The following is a 22,476-nucleotide window of genomic DNA, read 5'->3' as shown; positions in this document are numbered from 1 at the left end:
ACTTTTCAGCTCTACAGGCGGGAACCCCAGGTGATCGTTGGATCTCTTAAAGATCAGATGCATATAACCCATCTATCAGTCCACGAAATCACGACAATAATGTCACAAAGTTTGTAATTTGACAGGTGATAATCAGGTTATGGCATTGGACAATACAGCATACTGTGCCGAAGTGTGACCATTACAGGACGTTAGGTTATATATATATATATATATATATATATATATATATATATATATATATATATATATATATATATATATATATATATATATATATAATCTCATTTTGACATGTAAAAAGTAAAGCTATGCCTTACTACTAATTCTAATGAAATTATATGCAATTATTCCAATTTTGAATGTTTAATAATCTGATAATTACGGCATCTGAATAGCATACAGTTAACTTACTAATCTAGTGCCAAGCGAGGCAGCTGTTGGTACCATTTTTGCTCTAACCACTAAGCCACTGGAGCAGTCAAAACCCCATGTTGATAGGACCAACCGTTCTGGAGCTGTAGCAATAACAAAGTTTCCAAGACAGCTGTCATTGTGGCCATATTGGATCTCACATCAGCACCATTTTCATCTTGACATCATAAAAAATCTTTAAGTGGAAAACCCATGTTGATTTGACTTTCCACACAGAAGAAGTAATGATAAGGAGATTTTCAAGATGGCCACTGTAGTGGCCATCTTGAATATGAGAGTAAGCACCATTTTCATTTGGAACCAACTAGAAAATGAGACGAATATGTGGGAAGTTTTATGGCAATCCTATAAATAGTTCAGGAGAAGTAGCAATAACAAACTTGTGGTAATGGATAAATGGATGATGGTCAACAGACCATCCCATACACTCTTCTGGTCTATGATGCAATATTATTAGCTCTACCAGTGAAATATCAGCTATAGACCAATCAGTTACTCTTTGTGTGTGTGTGTGATTTGGATTTTTAACATAGCTTTAACAATTTTTAGTCATATTGCTATGATGTCTGCAGTGTGGCAGTTTATAGTGATACCTAGCACTGGGGCATCATCCAACAGACATGTAGCATGATGTCCCACCCAGTCACATTATCCTGACACCAGGCCAACCAGTCCTGACACTAACATCTTATTGCTGAGCGCTAAGCGAGGCAGCTGTTAGTACCATTTTTATAAGTCTTTGGTATGATTTGGCTGGGGTTTGAACCCATGACCTGCCAGGGCTGAGGCTGATGCTCTAACCACTTAGGTGAATAGGTTACTGAGTGACCACTGAAATATCAGCTATGGAATGAATAAGTTGCTGAATGTCAAAAAAGAAATAATGGAAATAATGGGCCACGAAAAGACTGGCATGTTATTGCTCATCAAGAACTCTTTACCTTGGTAAAACAAAATATAAAATAAAATAACAATTTATGTAATGTAAATACTGAAGTTAAAATTAACTACAGTGTGTGGAGATTGTTACTATAAAACTTGGTTAGCCACTTTAAGTTACATTAGTCTGTTTTGAACAGAGAATAAATCCAATTACTTGATTTCATACCCACTGAAGCGATCAAGTCTTTATAAAAGGACCTGTGCTAGCAATAATCTCAACATGGCATGTAAGGAGTAATTATATACAGCAAAACTTGTTTTTAATGGGCAGTCAAGGGATGTGAAGAATGTGTCCTTTATACACAGGTGTCTTCATGCAGGTGTCGCCCAGAATATCTATCTTTAAAAAATTTAAGTGGCAACATGTAGGGTGGGCTTTTAATTGGATAAGGCTTTCACAGATATAAATTTACAACTAATTTATAAAAGATGGGGATTGACTTTTAATCCAACATGGGGTTACCATTGGAAAATTTCGGGCATTTTAATGTTCTTACACTGTATATCAAAATATTAGATTCCATGATGTACATATTTAGATTTTGCATGCACTCGTTCATTTAAAGATCTTAAATATCTCTGTAAATAAAAACAAAACTTGCAGAAGTACAGAAAAGACTTAGTGAGCCACATTGGCTCTATTACCAGAGAGCCAGACTTGTTCTCCAAAGTTTCAAGGTTTTGTACCCGTCCAGACAAGACCTGGCTGTCTGTCCCGCTGTGTCCTTGGGAACTCCCATTTCCGAGGTATAATAAAGCAAAAATATTTCAAAGTGTCATAAAACCCAACCACCCATCCAATCAATCCATTTAGAATTATGATGATCATCATTTTTGACAAGGTGCATTGACCTATATATGCAAGGAAAACATTAATTTTGGAGACTCAAGTGAATTCATATGCAAGCCAGTAATAAAGGGTTATTGCCATTATTGGATTCAATAAAGTGTCCTTTATGGACAAGTAATCTTTATATGAATATGTCCTTTAAAACAGATTTTTACTTTATTTTGTATTCATGTTCATTTTGCTCATAAAAGGTATCAGTTTGGTTTAATGCCTAATTAAGCTCAATATAGGTTTGATCATTGGAACTCATTACAAAATATATTGACTTACCAGGCCAAGTACATGTGCACGTAAATGAAATGGTGTCATGAGACAATTAGGTACAGATTTCCAGAATTACCAACCCATTTTAGAGACTAAAAATAGGACACCTTTACACATAGTTCTACATAAATATTTTAACCACGATAATTCTATCAAAACATTTTCCAAAGAAACTTTACAATGGCCTACAGGTAATAAGATGATTGTGTATGTGTGATGTAGTGACCATTCCAACGTCATCTTATAGTAACCAACAGATCTTTGTTTTCTAATCAAATATCTCTTGTCATCTTATGTCAAAGAAATGTCTATACAGTACACATCGTCTTATTCTAATTAAATATCTCTTGTCATATCATGTCAATGCAGTGTCTATACAGTACACATCTTATTCTAATAAAATATCTCGTCATCTTATGTCAATGAAATGTCTATACAGAGCACATCATCTTACTCTAATTAAATATGTTGTTATCTTATGTCAATACAATGTCCATACAGTACACATATCTTTATCTTGTTCTAATTAAATATCATTATCTCTTGTCATCCTATGTCAATGAAATGTTTATACAGTATATATATCTTCATCCTCATACATCCATATTCTGATGGAATGTCAAAATTTACACATCCCATAAAACACTTATGGCAACCTGAATGGCAAATTATATGGACAATTTTCGGATGAGGACAACCTAAAGGTGTGATCCAATACAAACCAGATTAAATGTCACATACTGTGATGTCACAATGAAAGCTATGCATGTTGGGGAAAAAAATTGTACTATCTGTGTTGTAATGATTAGACCCATTGTGCTCTTTTCTTCAGCCAGTTTAGTACCTGGCTACCATTGTACAAATCCACAGCAATCAATAATTTTTGTCAGGAAGTTTTGTGGATGACATTTAAGGTGCAGAGCATTCAACATGCAGGACTGAATTGACTTTGGTTAGACTATTTTAGTATTAAATTTTAGAACAACAATTAAAAGTGTATTTAATTTGAGTAACTGCCCCTAGATGACTAGTGTGACTTGTACTATACATGTCTATATCTCTTGTCATCTGAAGTCAATGACATGTCTTTACAGTACACATATCTTCATAGCCATGCATACAAATCTGTACATTATTATACCATATATACTCGGATATGAGTTCAGTCAAACTGCGAATAACATAGACCCTGATCTATAATTGCATAATATACTGAAAGATCAGGGTCTGTATTGTTTGTTCTACTGATTCCTTCTCACAAACTACATAGATCCAGATCTGCTGACACACTATGCAATGGCACATCTGGGTCTGTGCAGTTTGTACTTTAGCTTCACTTATAAGTTGTGTAGATGCGCAGTATGTTTATAGGCATTGTTTAGTTCTTAAATCTTCAATACAGATACAATTATAGTTCATGCAACTGAAATTTTTGCCAAAATAATGTTCTTCAATACAAATATACAGGTATAGGTACAGTAGTATCAGATACAAAATTATTGACTTTGCTAACTTATAGTTCGATAAATCAGACCCCAGATCTGTGCTGATACTGATGGATGATTTGCTGGCCTGATCTCACCTGTTCATTAAATGTGCAATTTTGCTTAATGCAGATCTTTCTGGAACACTCTTGCACTGAGCTGAGACACTTACCAGTATTTGGTAATACTGTATCTAGCATGAAATTCAAAATGGCCACAGGACCTAGGGTTGTGTTATTTCATGTGGACTTCCAAGTCACCAAACATATGATTTGATCAAGAAATATTCTACAAATATCGCCAGAAGGGCCATTTTGTCAACCGTAACTCAATAACCACAATACTGGTAAGTGTGTAAAATGTACACCGATGTGTACAGACAAAAGTGTCTGCAATATTTGCAGTTTTAAAGAAAAGGTGATGTCAGCCCCATAAGTTTCAGTAAGTATCATTACTGATGTTGATTTATTGGCCTAGCTACCTTACACTGACACAGCAATTCCATTTAAATTTTCAAAGACTCATCAACACATCCACTATTTGAAAACTGTTATCTAAGCTCCTTAGTAAAATATAACCTGTAATTGTACATGGTTGAACTATCAGGAAAAATACAGAGTACAATATCTAAAATAAAAATCTCATAAAATATTATAATTCTCACTTTTGTTGTGTTTAATTTAACCAGCTAAGCTATTACAGTCAAATGCTGACAAGCCAGAGCCATCAGGAGTCTATGATCTTGCACAGAAAATTATATATGCAGATAAGTTATTTTCCTATCAGTTGGAGATCTCAATTTTTAAGGGACATAGTTGGGAGTCTGAACAAGCACACTGTGTGTGTTGAAAAATCTTTGTGTGTGTTGAGTAAAGCTTTCTGTGTGGAGCCTTGTACAAAATAAAAAGTGAGTAGGGGTTAGTTCTGGAGAATGATACTAATATACTAAAACCAGGTATTACATAAAATCATAAAATGTGAAGCAGGGTCTATTCAAAATGTGAAGCTGGGTCTATTCAAAATGTGAAGCAGGGTCTATTCAAAATGTAAAGCAGAGTCTATTCAAAATGTGAAGCAGGGTCAATATATATTGTAAATGTCATGTTGTCATGGCCATATCAAGTCACAATTTAGATAAAGAATCTCTTACAAGTATATTATTTGCAAGAAATAATTGACTACCTTATTCATAATTTTCAGAAAACATTACCAGCAAATTCTACCAATCTTTGAGCAGGTTCTGACAGATTTCAAAGTCAACTGGGTGTCCACTGGGCTAACAGGAAAAGAACCAGAGAGCCCAGTTTAAATTCAGTAGCCAAAGAAGCCAAAAATGGCACTTGAATTTTAAACCTTCATCATTTAGATTACCTTTTGTTTTCTTTAGCATCAAATATATTATCCATTTGGTGGCATAAGGGTTATCTGCTGTCAGGTTAATAGTGTACATGCACTGCAAGCTTTATGCATTAATTGTTTATGGAACCTGATAATTGTTGTCTTCAGGTCAATATGCACCTAAATGGAAATGCTTCTCTATCAGTGTGTGCTGTGTTTCTTGCACATAGTTGTACTTCAGCTGGTACCATACTTTTGAATCATTCCAATTAGTAATAAGTGGCACCACCAGAAAACCTAGTCCAATAAATAAATAACAAGAGACTCTCTTGTCCTTCTTAAAGTTGTTTTCTTTACTGACAAGAGTCCTTATGTCACGACCGCTTTGGTGGCCTAGTGATTAGAGCATATGCCCTGGATGCGGGAGGTCATGGGTTAGAACCCTTGTCGAGTCATATCAAAGACTTATAAAAATGGTACTAACAGCTGCCTCGCTAAGTGCTCAGCATTAAGAGGTTAGTGTTAGGACTGGTCAGCCTGGTGTGAGGATAACGTGACTGGGTGGGACATCATGCTACATGTCTGCACATGATGCCCCAGTGCTAGACATCACGTTAAACTGCCACGGTGCAGACATCATAGCGATATGACTGGAAAATTGTTAAAGCTACGTTAAAAATCTAAATCACACACACATCCTGTCACTTGTACATTTCTGGAGGACAAATGTCATTTATTCAAACTAATTATTTTAATTAAATTTTCAACTTCATACTATACAGATAAATACATTAATTTTACATAAGTCCAATTATAGTTTTTTCTTTTTAATAAAATTCAGAAAAATTATTTTCTTTTTCTTACTTTTTTCACAAATTTCATTTTTCTCATTTCCATTGGGAATGCTCATTTTGAAAGTAATAAATTCTTAATTCTCCATTGAATATTCATTAGCAACCACTAAATGATTTGATTATTATGAAATCATGTTAATAATAAAAATAACAATAATAATAATAATAATAACAAGATGTACATTAGTCACACACATAATTATTCTCATATACTGAGCATGTTCTTCGGAATTTTTATGGCAAACAATGTACATTGCCACTCTCTCATTAGGAGCACTGAGAGACCAGAATGTTTTGTGTGCATGTGCTAATGTCCAGCAATAATCCTACACAGGACTGATTGAATACCAATAAGATGAATTGTCAAAATTTCCCATCTTTAAACTTTTTTCTAGAAATTTTCAAAAATCTGGTCAATGGAAAAGAGTAAAACATAATGGCATATCTACACTAATCACACACACAAACACACACACACACACTGTGTCCAAGTAATGAGTTGAATACTCCATTAAAAAAGGTTTTAAGGATATGTCCTCAAAATTTGGCCAGTAACGTAACTGCACATCTGTAACAACCACTTGCTTGTACAGGTATCTCACCCACATGATTTTATTATGGAAGGATAATCAAGAACAAACTATATAAGTATATTCCATATATAATCCTTTCTCTGATAATTCTTTTTCAAAGAAGTTCACTATAAATGACCCAAAAGAATAATGTAACACCTTAATGTATAACTACACCACTCGCATATATAAAAAAAACATAATGTATATCTATGCCAATCACATATAAAACCTTAATGTATATCTACATCAATCATATATCAAGTCTTAAAGTGCATCTATAACAATCACACATCTAACCTTAATGTACATCTACACCAATCACCAATATGCAAACTAGGTGGCTACCTAGGGCACCCATATTAAGGGGTAGGGGAAGCACCAACAACAAAGTACACTGCCAGGTCATTCATTTATTATCATTAAATATATAAACTAAAGATTGAAATGAATAAATTATCACACTGATCATGTACTTATACTCGTGGACAGTTTATAATAAGCAATGCCCTGATGGGGGAAGAGACAGCTCAAGGTGGAAAATACTCTTATACTGGCCCTCCCAATCACATCATGCCTTAATGTATATCTACACCAATCACACACAAATTATATATTGTGCCTTAATGTATATCTACACCAATCCCATATCATGTCTTAATGTATATTTACACCAATCACACACAAATTATATATCATGCCTTAATGTATATGTACACCAATCACATATCATGTCTTAATGTATATGTACACCAATCACATATCATGCCTTAATGTATATTTACACCAATCACATATCATGCCTTAAAGTATATCTACACCAATCACACACAAATTATATATCGTGCCTTAATGTATATCTACACCAATCACATATCATGTCTTAATGTATATTTACACCAATCACATATCATGCCTTAATGTATATCTACACCAATCACACACAAATTATACATCGTGCCTTAATGTATATCTACACCAATCACATATCATGTCTTAATGTATATTTACACCAATCATATATCATGCCTTAATGTATATTTACACCAATCACATATCATGCCTTAAAGTATATCTACACCAATCACACACAAATTATATATCGTGCCTTAATGTATATCTACACCAATCACATATCATGTCTTAATGTATATTTACACCAATCACATATCATGCCTTAATGTATATCTACACCAATCACACACAAATTATATATCGTGCCTTAATGTATATCTACACCAATCACATATCATGTCTTAATGTATATTTACACCAATCACATATCATGCCTTAATGTATATTTACACCAATCACATATCATGCCTTAAAGTATATCTACACCAATCACACACAAATTATATATCGTGCCTTAATGTATATCTACACCAATCACACACAAATTATATATCGTGCCTTAATGTATATCTACACCAATCACATATCATGTCTTAATGTATATTTACACCAATCACATATCATGCCTTAATGTATATCTACACCAATCACATGTCATTGGGGGGCCCCGAGTGGCCGAGTGGTCTAAAGCGCTCTTCGTTACGGATCACTGCCATCTCACCTCTGTCTGCGGCGGTTCGAGCCTAAGATTCAACCAATGTGGGTATGTGAGAAAGCTTGTCAGTAGCTTCTCGAGGGTCGGTGGTTCTTTCCGGGGTTTTCCCGGGTTCTTCCTCCACCATTAATACTGGCCGCCATGTATAGCCTATCGTGTGCTGAAAAATGGCGTTAAACCCCACAACAACAACAACAACAACAACACATGTCATGTCTTAATGTATATCTACACCAATCACATATCATGCCTAAATGTACATTTACATCAATCACATATCATGCCTAAATATATATTTACACCAATCACATATCATGCCTTAATGTATATCTACACCAATCACATATCATGCCTAAATGTACATTTACATCAATCACCTATCATGCCTTAATGTATGTCTACACCAATCACATATCATGCCTAAATGTATATTTACACCAATCACATATCATGTCTTAATGTATATCTACATCAATCACATATCATGCCTTAATGTATATCTACACCAATCACCTATCATGCCTTAAAGTATATCTACACCAATCACATATCATGCCTAAATGTATATTTACACCAATCACATATCATGCCTAAATGTATATTTACACCTATAACATATCATGCCTAAATGTATATTTACACCAATCACATATCATGCCTTAATGTAATCTACACCAATCACATATCATGCCTAAATGTATATTTACACCAATCACATATCATGTCTTAATGTATATCTACACCAATCACATATCATGCCTTAAAGTATATCTACACCAATCACATACTAGGGGCCCCGAGTGGTCTAAAGAGCTCACCATTCCAGATCACTGCCATCTCACCTCTATCTGCATGGGTTCGAGTCCGAGGCTCGGCTAGCGTAGGTATGTGGGAAATCTTGCCAGTAGCTTCTCGTGGGTAAGTGGTTCTTCCCTGGGTTTTCCAGGGTTCTTCGTCCACCAGTTATACTGGCCGTCATGTATAGCCTATCTGAAAAATGGCGTTAAACCCCAGAACAACAACCAATCACATACTACACCTTAACATATATCAACACCAATCACACCATACCTTAATGTATATCTACATCAATCACATATCATGCCTTAATGTATATCTACATCAATCACATATCATGCCTTAATGTATATCTACATCAATCACACATCATGCCTTAATGTATATCTACATCAATCACACATCATGCCTTAATGTATATCTACATCAATCACATATCATGCCTTAATGTATATCTACATCAATCACATATGCCTTAATGTATATCTACATCAATCACATATCATGCCTTAATGTATATCTACACCAATCACATATCATGCCTTAAATTATATCTACACCAGTCACAAAAATTGCTACACCTAACATGTATCAACACCAATCACACCATGCCTTAATGTATATCTACACCAATCACACATCAGGCCTTAACATGTATCTACACCAATCACACATCTAGTGTACACACTTCAAATAATATCCTCCAATCCATGTGAAGCTGAAGCAATGAGAAACCAAATTCCTCAAATACATAAGTTTTGGAATTCTGTCAAGAGAAGTCCTCTTAAATGGGACTAATAAGAAAAGTAACACTTTACTGGGCATCTGCATAATCACACATCTAGCCAACAAAGTTTCAATAAAATATCCCAGTTAGTGTCCAATGAGAAGCTATGGCAAGTGGAATTTCCAAATGCACTTTTTGGACACATTTTTTAAGAAATTTCAACCCAAAATGGGACAAGGAAAAAGCAGTCTGATTCAAACCTTTATAAATCTGCAAGTAGTATAGAAGATGCAAAAATAAGTTGGATGGATAGATGGACAGAGATTAAGACTATTACTTGCTCTTCACAGATATGGTGGGATTAATAAATTTCTCAGAGCAGTTTAAGAGGAGAAGCAGTGGCAAGCTTAATTCTCAAAATTAACATTGTTTAAATTTTTCTGTCTTACACTGGGGCAAAGAGGAAAACCTTGTTGCACATCTGTACCAATTGCATATCTAGCCTGCTCCAGTGTGGGTGGGAAAGCAATGATAAATTCAGTTCAGAAATACCCCCATTTTGACTATTTGTAAATAAGTTTTCTCCAAAATGGACTAAACGAGTAAAACCTTAGTGTGCACCTTCACCAACCACATATCTAGCTTATGATGTTTCATTAGTCTTCCAAACCAGTGTGTTATGACGAAAAGGAATCGCTTAATTACATCCTTTGCTTGTACTATCTTTTAAAACATCTTTCTACCAAGAGTCCCATGAAGGAACTGATGCTCCTCCAGGTGAAAAGAACCAGGAACTCAACACAAGACAGTTAGCCAAAATAATTAATTACTCATCACAATCTAAAGTGTCTATATTGTGTGTTCAACTGAATTCTCTTAACAAACTGCATAGACCTAGATCTGCTGATACATTATGCCCTGGCAGATCTGAGTCTTTTCTGTTTGTTCTTGGATGTGACTTATGTCTTCTGAGTATATAAGGTACATAAAGCAGGATCAAACCTGAGTCTATGCTGTTCAAAATTGATAACCACTGGCTCTCATTCAGTTGTTGTTTATTTCAAATTTCAATGGGCTGCATCCAGATTTAACCCTAGAAATGAAAATAAATGCTGGCATGTGAAGTTCAAAAGGTAACCAGCCTTAATACAAATTTCTGTACTGAAAACATGAAAAATATATTGGTAGCTCACACAACTCTGGATGAAATTAATCTACTCTTTGACCTTTTCTTTATGTAGACAATCTTATTCCGGGAAAGAATGGAGTAATTAAGTTGGTAAATGTGGCACAAGGTTCTTTTAAAAAAACTCTTGGACTCCATGATAAAAGATGCACATCATCGTTAAATATAGTTATATACCATATCAATGTACATACTTGAGCTATAATGATTAAGCACAGTTAGTCTTTCTTACACCAGCAAGGAAAAACAATTTGTTGAATCTATTTATTGTAGAGAAAAGAAATTAAAGTGACAAGTTAATATTAAAGTTAAATCAAAATCTACACAAGACATGCATGACACACAATACTGTTTGACATTTAGCAATCAGTCGTACACTTAATCTTGCATACTCTTGATATATACTCAATTATAAGACAAGCACAACTGCAAACACCAGATCTCCCGTTGCATAATGTGGTGGGAGATCTGGGTCAGTGCAATTTGTTTGGAGTAATCAGTAGAACAAACAACATAGACCCTGATCTACATGTGCATTGTGCCATGGGAGATCAGGATTCATGATGTTTGTTGTTTGCAGTTAGACTTAACTTATAAGTGAGTACATTCAGTATTCTTCACACACACACACACACACACACACACAGACATTATATATATATATATATATATATATATATATATATATATATATATATATATATATATATATATATATATATATATATATTGTGTTTATAGTACTGTTAATGGCAGCCATAAAATGACCTAGTCATTATAAACGACAACCTAATACTGGGGGAAGTTCCAATACAGATCTGTACTGATTTTGCATTAAAATACAAAAATAGAATTTTAATTGCTCGTTATCATATACATGTAATTGGTTACAACACAGGAACACTGCAGTATAAGATGGACAGCCGTATAATTGGTGGTTTTAAAGTGAGGTACCAATGTATTGATCAGTTAAAAGGAGTTGCAAATGAAAGTACACCATGCTTGTGATATATTCATTTTCGAGCATATTTTACCTGTATGCTTTTCAAATATGACAATTTTTCAAAGCTAAACTCTATTGGTTTGTTCTTCAATAATATTTCTCCTAAAATAAGCCAGATGATCAACAATGAAAATATAAAAAGGGAAAATCCCACTTCTAAAAAAATAGCACATATGAGAACACAAATTTAAAAGAAATATTGCAAGCACATGTAATTCCATCACCTCAGAAGCTTGTAATTGATCAAAAAGAGAAAAGAAAACAAATGTACTTGTTTGCTTGTTTTTGTATGGTATATAAATCAGCATTAAGCATTCAATAGCCTGTTATACCATGTTAAAGGAAAACAAACATGTTGACAAAATTCAAGCACAAGATTTTTAATGACACACACTTCAAGCGATTTCCTTCCTACCATCATAATTGCAACAAGATATTAATATTCTGTGAGCAAGTGTTCATTTAGAAAGAAACAAGGGTATTAAAATATGAAGAAAAAAATCCTTTTTTGTACAAGAAAAATGCTTTGAAAAGGTCAAAACTGTTTAACATGGGTTTATGTTTAACTACAAGCATAACTCAGATACACTTAATGCATCTTGATATGACCGCTCCAATGGTCTAGTGGTTAGATTGTCCGCCTCAGATGCGGGAGGTGGCGGGTTCAATCCCCGGCCGAGTCATACCAGAGACTTACAAAAATGATACTAACAAAGAGGTTAGTGTTAGGACTGTTCGGCCTGGTGTCAGGGTAATGTGACTGGGTGGGACATCATGCTACATGTCTGTGGCATGATGCCCCAGTGCTAGACATCAACTGGCACATTGCAGACATTGTAGCGATATGACTTAAAAATTGTTAAAGCTACATTAAAAATCACACATCACACATCTTGATATGCGACCAGAACCAGAATCTCTGTCCTAATTGATGTGCCTGCACATAACTTGATTAAATTAATTTGCCCAGATGAAGTAGCAGCACACACATGCTTTCCTCTTATGCAGTCCAAAGTGTGATCCTCTTATGCAGTCCAGAGTGTGATCTTCTTTTGCAGTCCAGAGTGTGATCCTCTTATGCAGTCCAAAGTGTGAACCTCTTTTGCAGTCCAGAGTGTGATCCTCCTTTGCAGTCCAGAGTGTGGTCCTCTTTTTTTAGGAGATGCAATAGTATGTTGTCACTCGTACGCTGAATAGGTATCCTTTCTTCTCCCATTTACAGTTTAGTCTAATTTAAAGTCCAACTTAAACCAAAATATGCAGTCTGTTGGCATAACTTGTTAAGAGAGAGAGAGAGAGAGAGAGAGAGAGAGAGAGAGAGAGAGAGAGAGAAAGAGAGAGAGATTTGTTCTTACATGAGAAAACTCCTGATTATTATTTCCTCTCTTCTTCTCCACTCCAAAACCCCCTCAAGACCTGACCCATACTGTGCCAGCTAAATTGTGAGGATGGAAGGCAAGGTATGCCCTACTATCCCTATATTGTAATCTTATATTATGAACAAGCCAGTAGGCCATTGTGTCAGGCTGATAGTGGATTAGAGCTGAGGTCAGCCTGCCCTCACTTTGCTTAACCCTCTTAATTACACAGGCCAATATTTACATTTTCTAAGGAGTATATTAGTACATGTAAAGAAACTTCACATTTGGACTGTCAGCACTATAAACTTTATTTGCATACTAGGCAAAACTAGAATATATTAACCTAATTTATTGGTACTGGTAATATAGATTTAAATTATTAAACAGGTCACTGTTTCAGCTATCTTATAATTGTTTTGTCCTTTTTCTATCTCTTATGTCAACATTCCCAGACATCTACTACAATTCTTTGAATCATATACAAGAATAAGAAAATGATAATATGAAAACAAATAGCACTTATTTCACACAAAAATGTGGTACATTATAACTATTGAGGAACTATGGTACAGATAATGAAAACTTTCAACTTTTTTTTATAAGTATGCCTTGTATTTCCTAACATATGAAAGGAAAAATCTTGGCTTCCATGATGCAAATAAATACAAGATGGTTCTTTGGAACTGGAAAGATGAAAGAGTTCATGACAGATGTTAATTTTGTATTTCTTCAGAGGATTAGAGGCAGTCCGGTCAAAAGTGACAATTTTAATGGCTGATTAATTGGTATATCTGGCATACTGAGTGCTCATGCCCTTTTCCTGCCCAGAAGCCCAGAACCAGGGGTGACACAACAAAGACATTGTGTCTGGTTTTAGAGAGGCAGTAATGGGGATAAAAAGTGGATAATGAAGTCCTGTAATGGGAATTAGAAGTGGAGAAGCAGAGGCAAATTCCAAATTTTATCAACTTTATAGAAAACTGGGGACATGAAAGGAAATTAAAAAGGAAAAATTTCTTGAAAGTTTGGACATACCATTTGATGTAAAAATTGATTAGGATTGCAAAACTAAAACTACTGATGTAGATGGGACAATATTGATCAAATCAATCTGATATCCAGTATGGTCAACATGGCAACCATCTTGAAATCTTGTTACTGCTACTTCTCATGGAGTATACATAAGAAGTGTACAATGTAGGTAGGTGAGAATGCTTGCCAGAAGCTTCCTGTACATCTTCACAGGCCAAGGTTCCAATAACCCTATCTACACCTTGGCATAACGAGCAGATATTTCTTAGCTTCGGGTCTGGGAATTTCATTGGATGCATCGGCAAGCCACAGCATCCAATCAAAATTAACTTGTTCATATTTTAACACTGTACCTATCTGACAGAGACTAGGGGAGCATACAACTTGAATAGACCTGCACAAATACCTTTCACTAAAATACACCTGTAATTGCTTCTCTCTGGTACATAGTAATACTTTCAATGTTAAACTTACAAAGTATCCTTTTTAGGTCAATTGCCCCCACCATTTTTAGCCAATGTAAAATGCATTACACTATTGGTTAGTTGGCATTGCATACTAAGGGAGGCAACTAATGAAATTCAATAGATGTCACTAGGACAAAGCACCAGTACAGCTGTTCAATCTGCCAAGGTGTAGATAGGGTTTTTATTGGAACCTAATGGTATATGATGATGCTTCCTGTTGGTTTGGATGTTATTCCTGCGGTTTTCCCTGGTTCTTCCTCCACCAGTTATATTAACTGCCATGTATGATGTGTTACAAAATGGCATTAAATCCACAAAACCAAAACCAGAAAAGTAATTATGATGTCTGTAAAGTTCTGAATAATAATGGCACTGATCTGACCTCTAATATGGAGGCCACAAGAACATATAAAAAACCTAGTCACTAATTCTCTTGAATTGATATTCATATCAACATGGGTATTTTAACAAAATTTATAATGGTGTTTACTTTGGTAATGTCTCATTAGAGCGCAAACCATTAGAGCTTATCCCGCTAGAGCACAAAAAATATTTTTGTCCTACAAGAGCTAATCTTATTAGGGCACATCCCATTAGAGCGCGAAGAACTAGTATCACTAGAGCGCGAACTAATCAAAAGAATTTTGAAGAAACAAAGTATTTATTATTCTCGTTCGGGGGGGGGGGGTGATAATTTATCTTTGTATTTTATTATTTTACGAGTGTCGTACTCATACTGTCCCTGGAGCTGGTTTCTTTGTTTTCCTTCCCGGTATATTTCTTTATGACATACTCTTCCTTCTTCAGACTCTAGGTCTTGGGACTGGTTTCTATAACATGGTCTCTAACTTACAGTGATCTTGACCAAGGATCAATCTATTATAGTATTGTGTTTGTGTTATATATGTATCTATATTGTTTTATTCATTTAATATCATGTTTGTGCTAGGAATGACCACTTTATATATTTTAATTTGCATTACATTTTTTATCTACTTGTTTATTTGCATACAAAATAGAATAAACCGGTGTAAGGTATAATAGTTGTATAAAATTATGTGTATTGATGTCAAACGTGACGGCTGCATTCAATCTTGTTGAACTTCATTTTTTTTCTCTGCACCTTATTGGGAATGCGCTCTAGTGAGATTTGTTCGCACCCTAATGGGATTAGCCATAATGAGAATTTTGTTTTCTTCTGCGCCTCACTGAGTGGCGCTCAAATGGGATGTGCTCTAGTGAGACCAAACTGTTTACTTTGTCCTAAATTATGCTAATCAACCTTCCAATATGGCTGTCATAATGCCTAATTTAAAAATCATGTCACTCAAGAATATCACTAATGGTTCCAACATTAAATAGTTAAAAGGAAATTAAAAAATGGTCTTAATATGAATTACACTGGTCAACAGTGAAATCATTACTGACTTGAAAAGGCCCTAATCTGTAGTATTTTGGTGTGCCGAACACGAATATAACTGTGAAAAATTTGTATTGGCTCTCGTTTTGAAGATATTCATATACCTCATTTTCTATGTTTCACTGTGTAAATTTCTCCAGTAGGACTGCAGCAACATCCGGAATAATGATGTAACATTGCATAATACCATCATGCTCACATCATCCACAGTTAATTGCATCATTTTCTGATGCAATGCAATACTAATGCCATGCGGCTGCTGAAGTAAGTTGACGTCAGCAGTGTACTATACATGTGTAGGCCTATTATACTAATGCCAGGCGGCTGCTGAAGCTGACGTAAGCAGTGTACTATATAAAGCCCAATCAGATAGGTTCAGCATTTAAAATATTTTAGACGTTGTGCGAGACAGTTCAAGCTACTGTTACATAAAACTTATTATTTTATCCATTTACGTACAATAAAGAACAGTAATGCCTCGAAAGTGTGTTAATACCGCGGACAATTTTTGCTATATTTGTGGGGAAGTGACATTTGCCAACCAGAAGAAAAGTATCAATTCTCAAGTGAAGAAGGCATATCATCTTTACTTCGGATGCAAGGTTGGTGACCAAGACAAGCCTTGGGCTCCGCATATATGCTGTGCTACATGTACAACACAGCTTTCACAGTGGTTGAATTGCAAAAGGTCATCAATGCCGTTTGCAGTCCCAATGGTGTGGAGAGAGCCAAGCAACCACCTAAATGACTGTTACTTCTGCTTGGTTCCTCCTCTTTCCGGCGGAATAACGAAGCAAAAGAAGTCGAGAATAGTCTACCCAAACATTCCGTCTGCATTGAGACCAGTTCCACATGGTGAGGGACTTCCTATTCCAGAACCTCCAGCAGAATATTCTCTTGATTCATCTGACGAAGACAAAGGTGAGTCGACCTGTTCTTCTCCTGGTCCATCAGCATGCAGTGATCCAGATTTTCACTGTGGTGCATCATCAACCCCACACAGAATAACACAGGAAGAACTAAATGACCTGATTCGTGATTTGGACTTATCAAAGAACAAGGCAGAATTGCTAGGATCAAGACTCCAACAATTCTGTTCCGATATTGAGGGCCTCATGAATGCTTTAAAAATCACTCATGACCCACAAGAATGGAGACTATTTGTGGACTCTTCGAAACTGAGTCTCAAGGCTGTGCTTTTGCACAATGGAAACATTCTTCCATCTATTCCAGTAGCGTATGCTGTCCACATGAAAGAGACATACGATAACTTAAGGCAGCTACTGAATTCCATTGAGTATAACAAGTACAGCTGGCACCTCTGTGGTGATTTGAAGGTAGTTGCCCTTTTAATGGGACTGCAGCAAGGATATACAAAATACATGTGTTTCTTATGCGAGTGGGATAGCCGAGCAAGGGAAATGCACTACATGAGGAAGGAATGGACTCACAGGCAGAATGTAGCCATTGGAGAGAAGAATATCCAACACCCAGCTCTGGTTGAGGCTCAGAAAATCTTGCTACCACCCCTTCACATCAAACTAGGTTTGATGAAGAACTTCGTGAAAGCCATTGACCGGACTTTGCCAGCATTCCGATACCTGCATGAAAAATTCCCTCGACTCAGCGAAGCAAAGATTAAAGAGGGAGTTTTTGTGGGTCCTCAGATTCGAGAGCTTTTCAAAGATGACCGGTTCAACAACTTGCTGGAAGGTGACGCGAAACAAGCATGGAATGCTTTTCGCCTAGTTTCTACAAACTTCCTCGGAAATGTTAGGGCAGAAAACTATAAGGAACTAGTAGAAGACATGTTGATGAAGTATAAGAAACTTGGCTGCAATATGTCTCTAAAGATTCACTTCCTTCATTCCCATTTGGATTTCTTTCCTAGCAACTGTGGTATTGTTAGTGATGAACACGGCGAACGTTTTCATCAAGATATCGCAACAATGGAACAAAGATACCAGGGAAAATGGTCCACTACAATGCTGGCTGACTACTGCTGGACACTCCTCAGAGATGCTCCCGAACAGCTGTACAAGAGACAGGCGAAGAAATCTAAGATGTAGTCAATGACTTGATTTTTTATAGGTAGGCTATTACAGTTGACCTTTTACTATTGGAATGCATTTCGTTATGTAAACATTAATTTCTTGCAGATTACAAAAAAACTAGAGCCAATTTTGCAATTTGACTGTCATATTCGTGTTCAGCACATAAAAATTGATAAGAATTGACTAATTTTATTTCAGTAACATGACTTTTGTAAAAATTTGTTGTCCAGTGTTACTGGAACTGTTTTGCCGACAAGTGAGCATCATCATCTTTTGATTGACTCTTGTTACTTTAACTTAAAAGTGAGTTAACTTCAAAATATGAACTAAATCTCCATCACACTTTCTAAGCTATTAAAACTCATATATCATTTATACTCACTTATTATACAAGTCTGATTGCAAATTGCACAGATCTGTATCTGCTGGCACATAATGCACTGGCAGATCTGGGTGTTAGGAGTAATCAATAGACCAAAAAATATAGACCCTCATTTGCAGGCACATTATGCTATGGCTGATCATGATCTTCATTGTTTGCAGCTTGAATGGACTTCTAAGCTAGTATGTATTATATATATATATATATATATATATATATATATATATATATATATATATATATATATATATATATATATATATTGTTTCAAGCTAAACAAATTCTTTGTCAGGGGAAATAAAACAAATTACATGTAAATAAGAGACAATTTTCACAAAAATTAATGAAAAAATCTCTCAAATGAATCATTAGGGGCAATTTAAAATAAGAGATATAAAAACACAAAGGTTGCGCACAAAATGAAAAAGACAGCTAGCTGGCATGTGTTACAAAACACTACTGATCACTTAAGACTTGTACCTGGTAATTACTGGTTACCCTATTAGTCACATAACAAATAAGGAGGTACTATGCAAGACTGTGGTCCCCACAAGCTGACCTGTGTTACATAATACTACAAGATCAATCATGCCTGGTTACAGTTGGCAGGCCTTTAGTTACCCAGAGATAACAATATACAAAGGTAACTATTTTGGTTGTGGTTCCACAACTTGATTAGTCCACTCACTGGACAAAGTGGCATGGATTATAACAACTAAACAAATCTAAAATAAAAGGTGCATATATAAGGGTGCTGGAACCTATACCATCTCATCATTAAATAAAGCTAAATTAAGGACAGCACAGGTCCAATCATTTCAAAACTCAGGACAAGGCAACAGTTTTTGGCCAGATAGTCCCAGGATGAAGAGGACTCAACCAGTGACTGCACAGCCCTTGCTGACAATTTCCATCCCAGGCTGCAGACAGACAAACATTGTGGGATAAAAGCATGGCATGACATAACACTAATATCCCTTTAGTGCATGCTTGCATGGTACTAGGGAGTTGTCAGGTGTGCAGCTCCTTTCTCACCCCTCGATTTACTTAAAAGTAGTACACAAGTCGTACATTAAAGTGATGGTTAGCTACATTAATCTGTGGGGACCCAGAGTGGCCGAGTGGTCTAAAGCGCTCTCCGTTACGGATCACTGCCATCTCACCTCTGTCTGCGTGGGTTCGAGTCTAGGATTCGGCTAATGTGGGTATGTGAGAAAGCTTGCCAGTAGCTTCTCGTGGGTCGGTGGTTCTTTCTGGGGTTTTCCCAGGTTCTTCCTCCACCATTAATACTGGCCGCCATGTATAGCCTTTCGTGTGCTGAAAAATGGCGTTAAACCCTACAACAACAACAACTACATTAATCTGCTGCTAATTGTTGAGAAACTAAGTAGATGGCTCTGCCAACATTAATTAGTTGCTCATGCCTGAATGGGTGAAAGTGACTCTGATCCAACAGACAGACAGACAAACTTGACCAACTTCTCTAGTGGCCTAAGTGGTTAAAGCATCCTCCTCAGATGCTAGATACCAAAGACTTAAAAAAATGGTACACGCAGCTATCTCGCTTGGCACTCAGCATTTAGGAGGTTAGTACTGGTCGGCCTGGTGACAGTATTGTATAATGTGACTGGGTGGGACATCATGCTACATGTCTGCACCATGATGCCCCAGTGCAAGGCATCACTATGAACTGCCACACTACAGACATCATAGCGATCTGACTGAAAAATTGTTAAAGCTACCTTAAAAATCTGAATCACACAGAGACTTGACCAGTGTTACATAACACTATCCTATCATTCAAGTCTGGTAACCCTGCTATTCTGTATAGGTTCTCTGTTGGGGGTTACATTTTCCTTCACAAGGTACTCACATAAGCATAGGTTTGGGGGATTAGTCATAGACATACCATATAGACTTGCTTATAAAGCAAGTTCAACTGCAAACTGCACAGATCCAGATCTGTTGTCACATAGTGCACTGGTAGATCTGGGTCTGTGTGCAGTTTGTTAGGAGTAATCAGTGGAACAAACATTATAGACCCTGACCTGCATATGCATTATGTTTTGGCAGATTAGGTTGTTAGTTTATGCAGTGAATATGTATATCATTTGAGGATAGTCATCTTTATTCCTGCTTCAGTGTTCCACTATAAATTCTACCCTGCCTCTAAATACACACTCCACATGAGGTTTTCATTTGGATCTTAAGAAATTCACTTTCTGACAAGCTATCTCAAGTTAATTATCTGGTGCAGGGCTCTGATTTCAACACCACTGAGACATTAATTATCTTGTACAGGGCTCTGATTTCAAAGCCATTGACACCCAAATGGAACATAAACATCAAGAGAGAAATGCTGATTAACACTACAGACTGGCCATAAAAAGTCATGGATAATTAAAAGGTACTTAGTAAAGTTGTTATTCAACAAGCTGACCAGTGTTACTTATTAATATAACATCAGTCTTGTCAGTAACAACTGATAGCCCTGCAATTAATCTTTGATCATAACATCAAGAGATAACAAATAAGGTGTGGTCCCACAAGCTACTGGTAACCCAAGTTACATACTTCAATGCTGGCAGTCACATCTGGTAGCCCAGCTACTAATTCATCACTGATACAAAGAAAAAGATGTAATAAATTTGAGGTCCCTCAAATTGCCCAGTATTACATAATAGGTCACTCAAGTTTGGTAACAGCTGCAAGCCCTGCTATTAAGCAAAGCTAATGTGATAAGGATGTACACATGTACTGAGTAATTCTGACTGAACTTTTAATTTCAAGTCATATAATGAAAAGATGTGCTACTGTAGATCCATCTGTGACATTTTCATATGCACTTTCCATAACTTTTAAATGGATTACTGTATAAATCTATACTTGTTATATTATCAGTAGATGCTTGTTACATCATCAGTAGATGCTTGTTACATCATCAGTAGATGCTTGTTACATCATCAGTAGATGCTGTTATGTACCACTCTGAGGTGACATTTTTGAACTCAGCATCATGGCTCAGATTGTCATATCCATCTTTATGTATGCTCATGAAACATGGATGCTCACATCAGATCTACAAAGAAGGATTCAACCTTTCAAATGAGATGCTACTGCAAGATCTTGGGCATCTCATGCATTAACCATGAAACTAATGAAGAAGTCCACAACAGGATCCAATGAACCATCGGATCCTATTTAGACCTTTTGACCACTGTAAATAGACACAAACTGAAGTGGTACAGTCATGTCTCAAGATCATCTTGACTGGCAAAAACAATCTTGCAAGGCACAGGGCGTAGAGAACAGAGAAAGATGGAGAGAATTGGTTGTAATGTCAACTGTGGTGCCCCAACGACCTCTTAGGTTAAGGGTTTGATGATGATGATGATAAAGTTAATGGCTCAGTGTGTATTGTTTCTATCATACTTTCCTCTGCTGCTTTATAATGTTAAAGCCATTTGAGACTGAGGAATCAAACTTAGTATACATCAATGGAATGTGTACTGCATACCACATTAGGGTCCTATCTTCAAGGTTAAGGGCACGGGTCAATAGTTTAGATTTTAGTTAAATTAGTTTAGATTTTAAGATACTTTTACCTTCTTGCTTCCCGGGTATTATATACTTATATATTGTTATTAAAACCTATGCAATCATGTTTAAGTCTTAGCACTAAGGTCAATTTAACATGTCAATATTTTAAGGCTTCTTATTGTATTTGTTTTATATCA

At 36.0% G+C, this 22,476-nt stretch overlaps 1 protein-coding gene across 13 annotated transcripts in view; it reads right to left on the bottom strand.

Annotated features, from left to right (window-relative positions):
* Window positions 1-22,476, bottom strand: part of LOC149803625 (chondroitin sulfate N-acetylgalactosaminyltransferase 2-like) — a 96,642-nt gene that overhangs the window by 26,311 nt on the left and 47,855 nt on the right. Inside the window, exons 1-2 of one of the 13 annotated variants that reach the window (XM_089953374.1) lie at window positions 13,379-13,418; window positions 10,837-10,927 (exon numbers count right to left, since the gene is read on the bottom strand). The exons of 11 other annotated variants lie outside the window; for them this stretch is intronic. The gene's annotated coding sequence lies outside the window, so the exon portion shown is untranslated. Of the gene's footprint in view, window positions 1-10,836; window positions 10,928-13,378; window positions 13,419-22,476 lie in introns of those variants that run through there. One more of the 13 variants, XM_089953365.1, reaches the window with a different exon arrangement.

The sequence above is a fragment of the Sinohyriopsis cumingii genome, chromosome 3 (assembly GCF_028554795.1).
Source record: "Sinohyriopsis cumingii isolate HCF-2022 chromosome 3, ASM2855479v2, whole genome shotgun sequence".
In the NCBI taxonomy this organism is placed as follows: Eukaryota; Metazoa; Mollusca; class Bivalvia; order Unionida; family Unionidae; genus Sinohyriopsis; species Sinohyriopsis cumingii.
The sequence above is the reverse complement of the archived record's forward strand: the minus strand, read 5'-3'. Positions and strand labels throughout refer to the sequence as shown.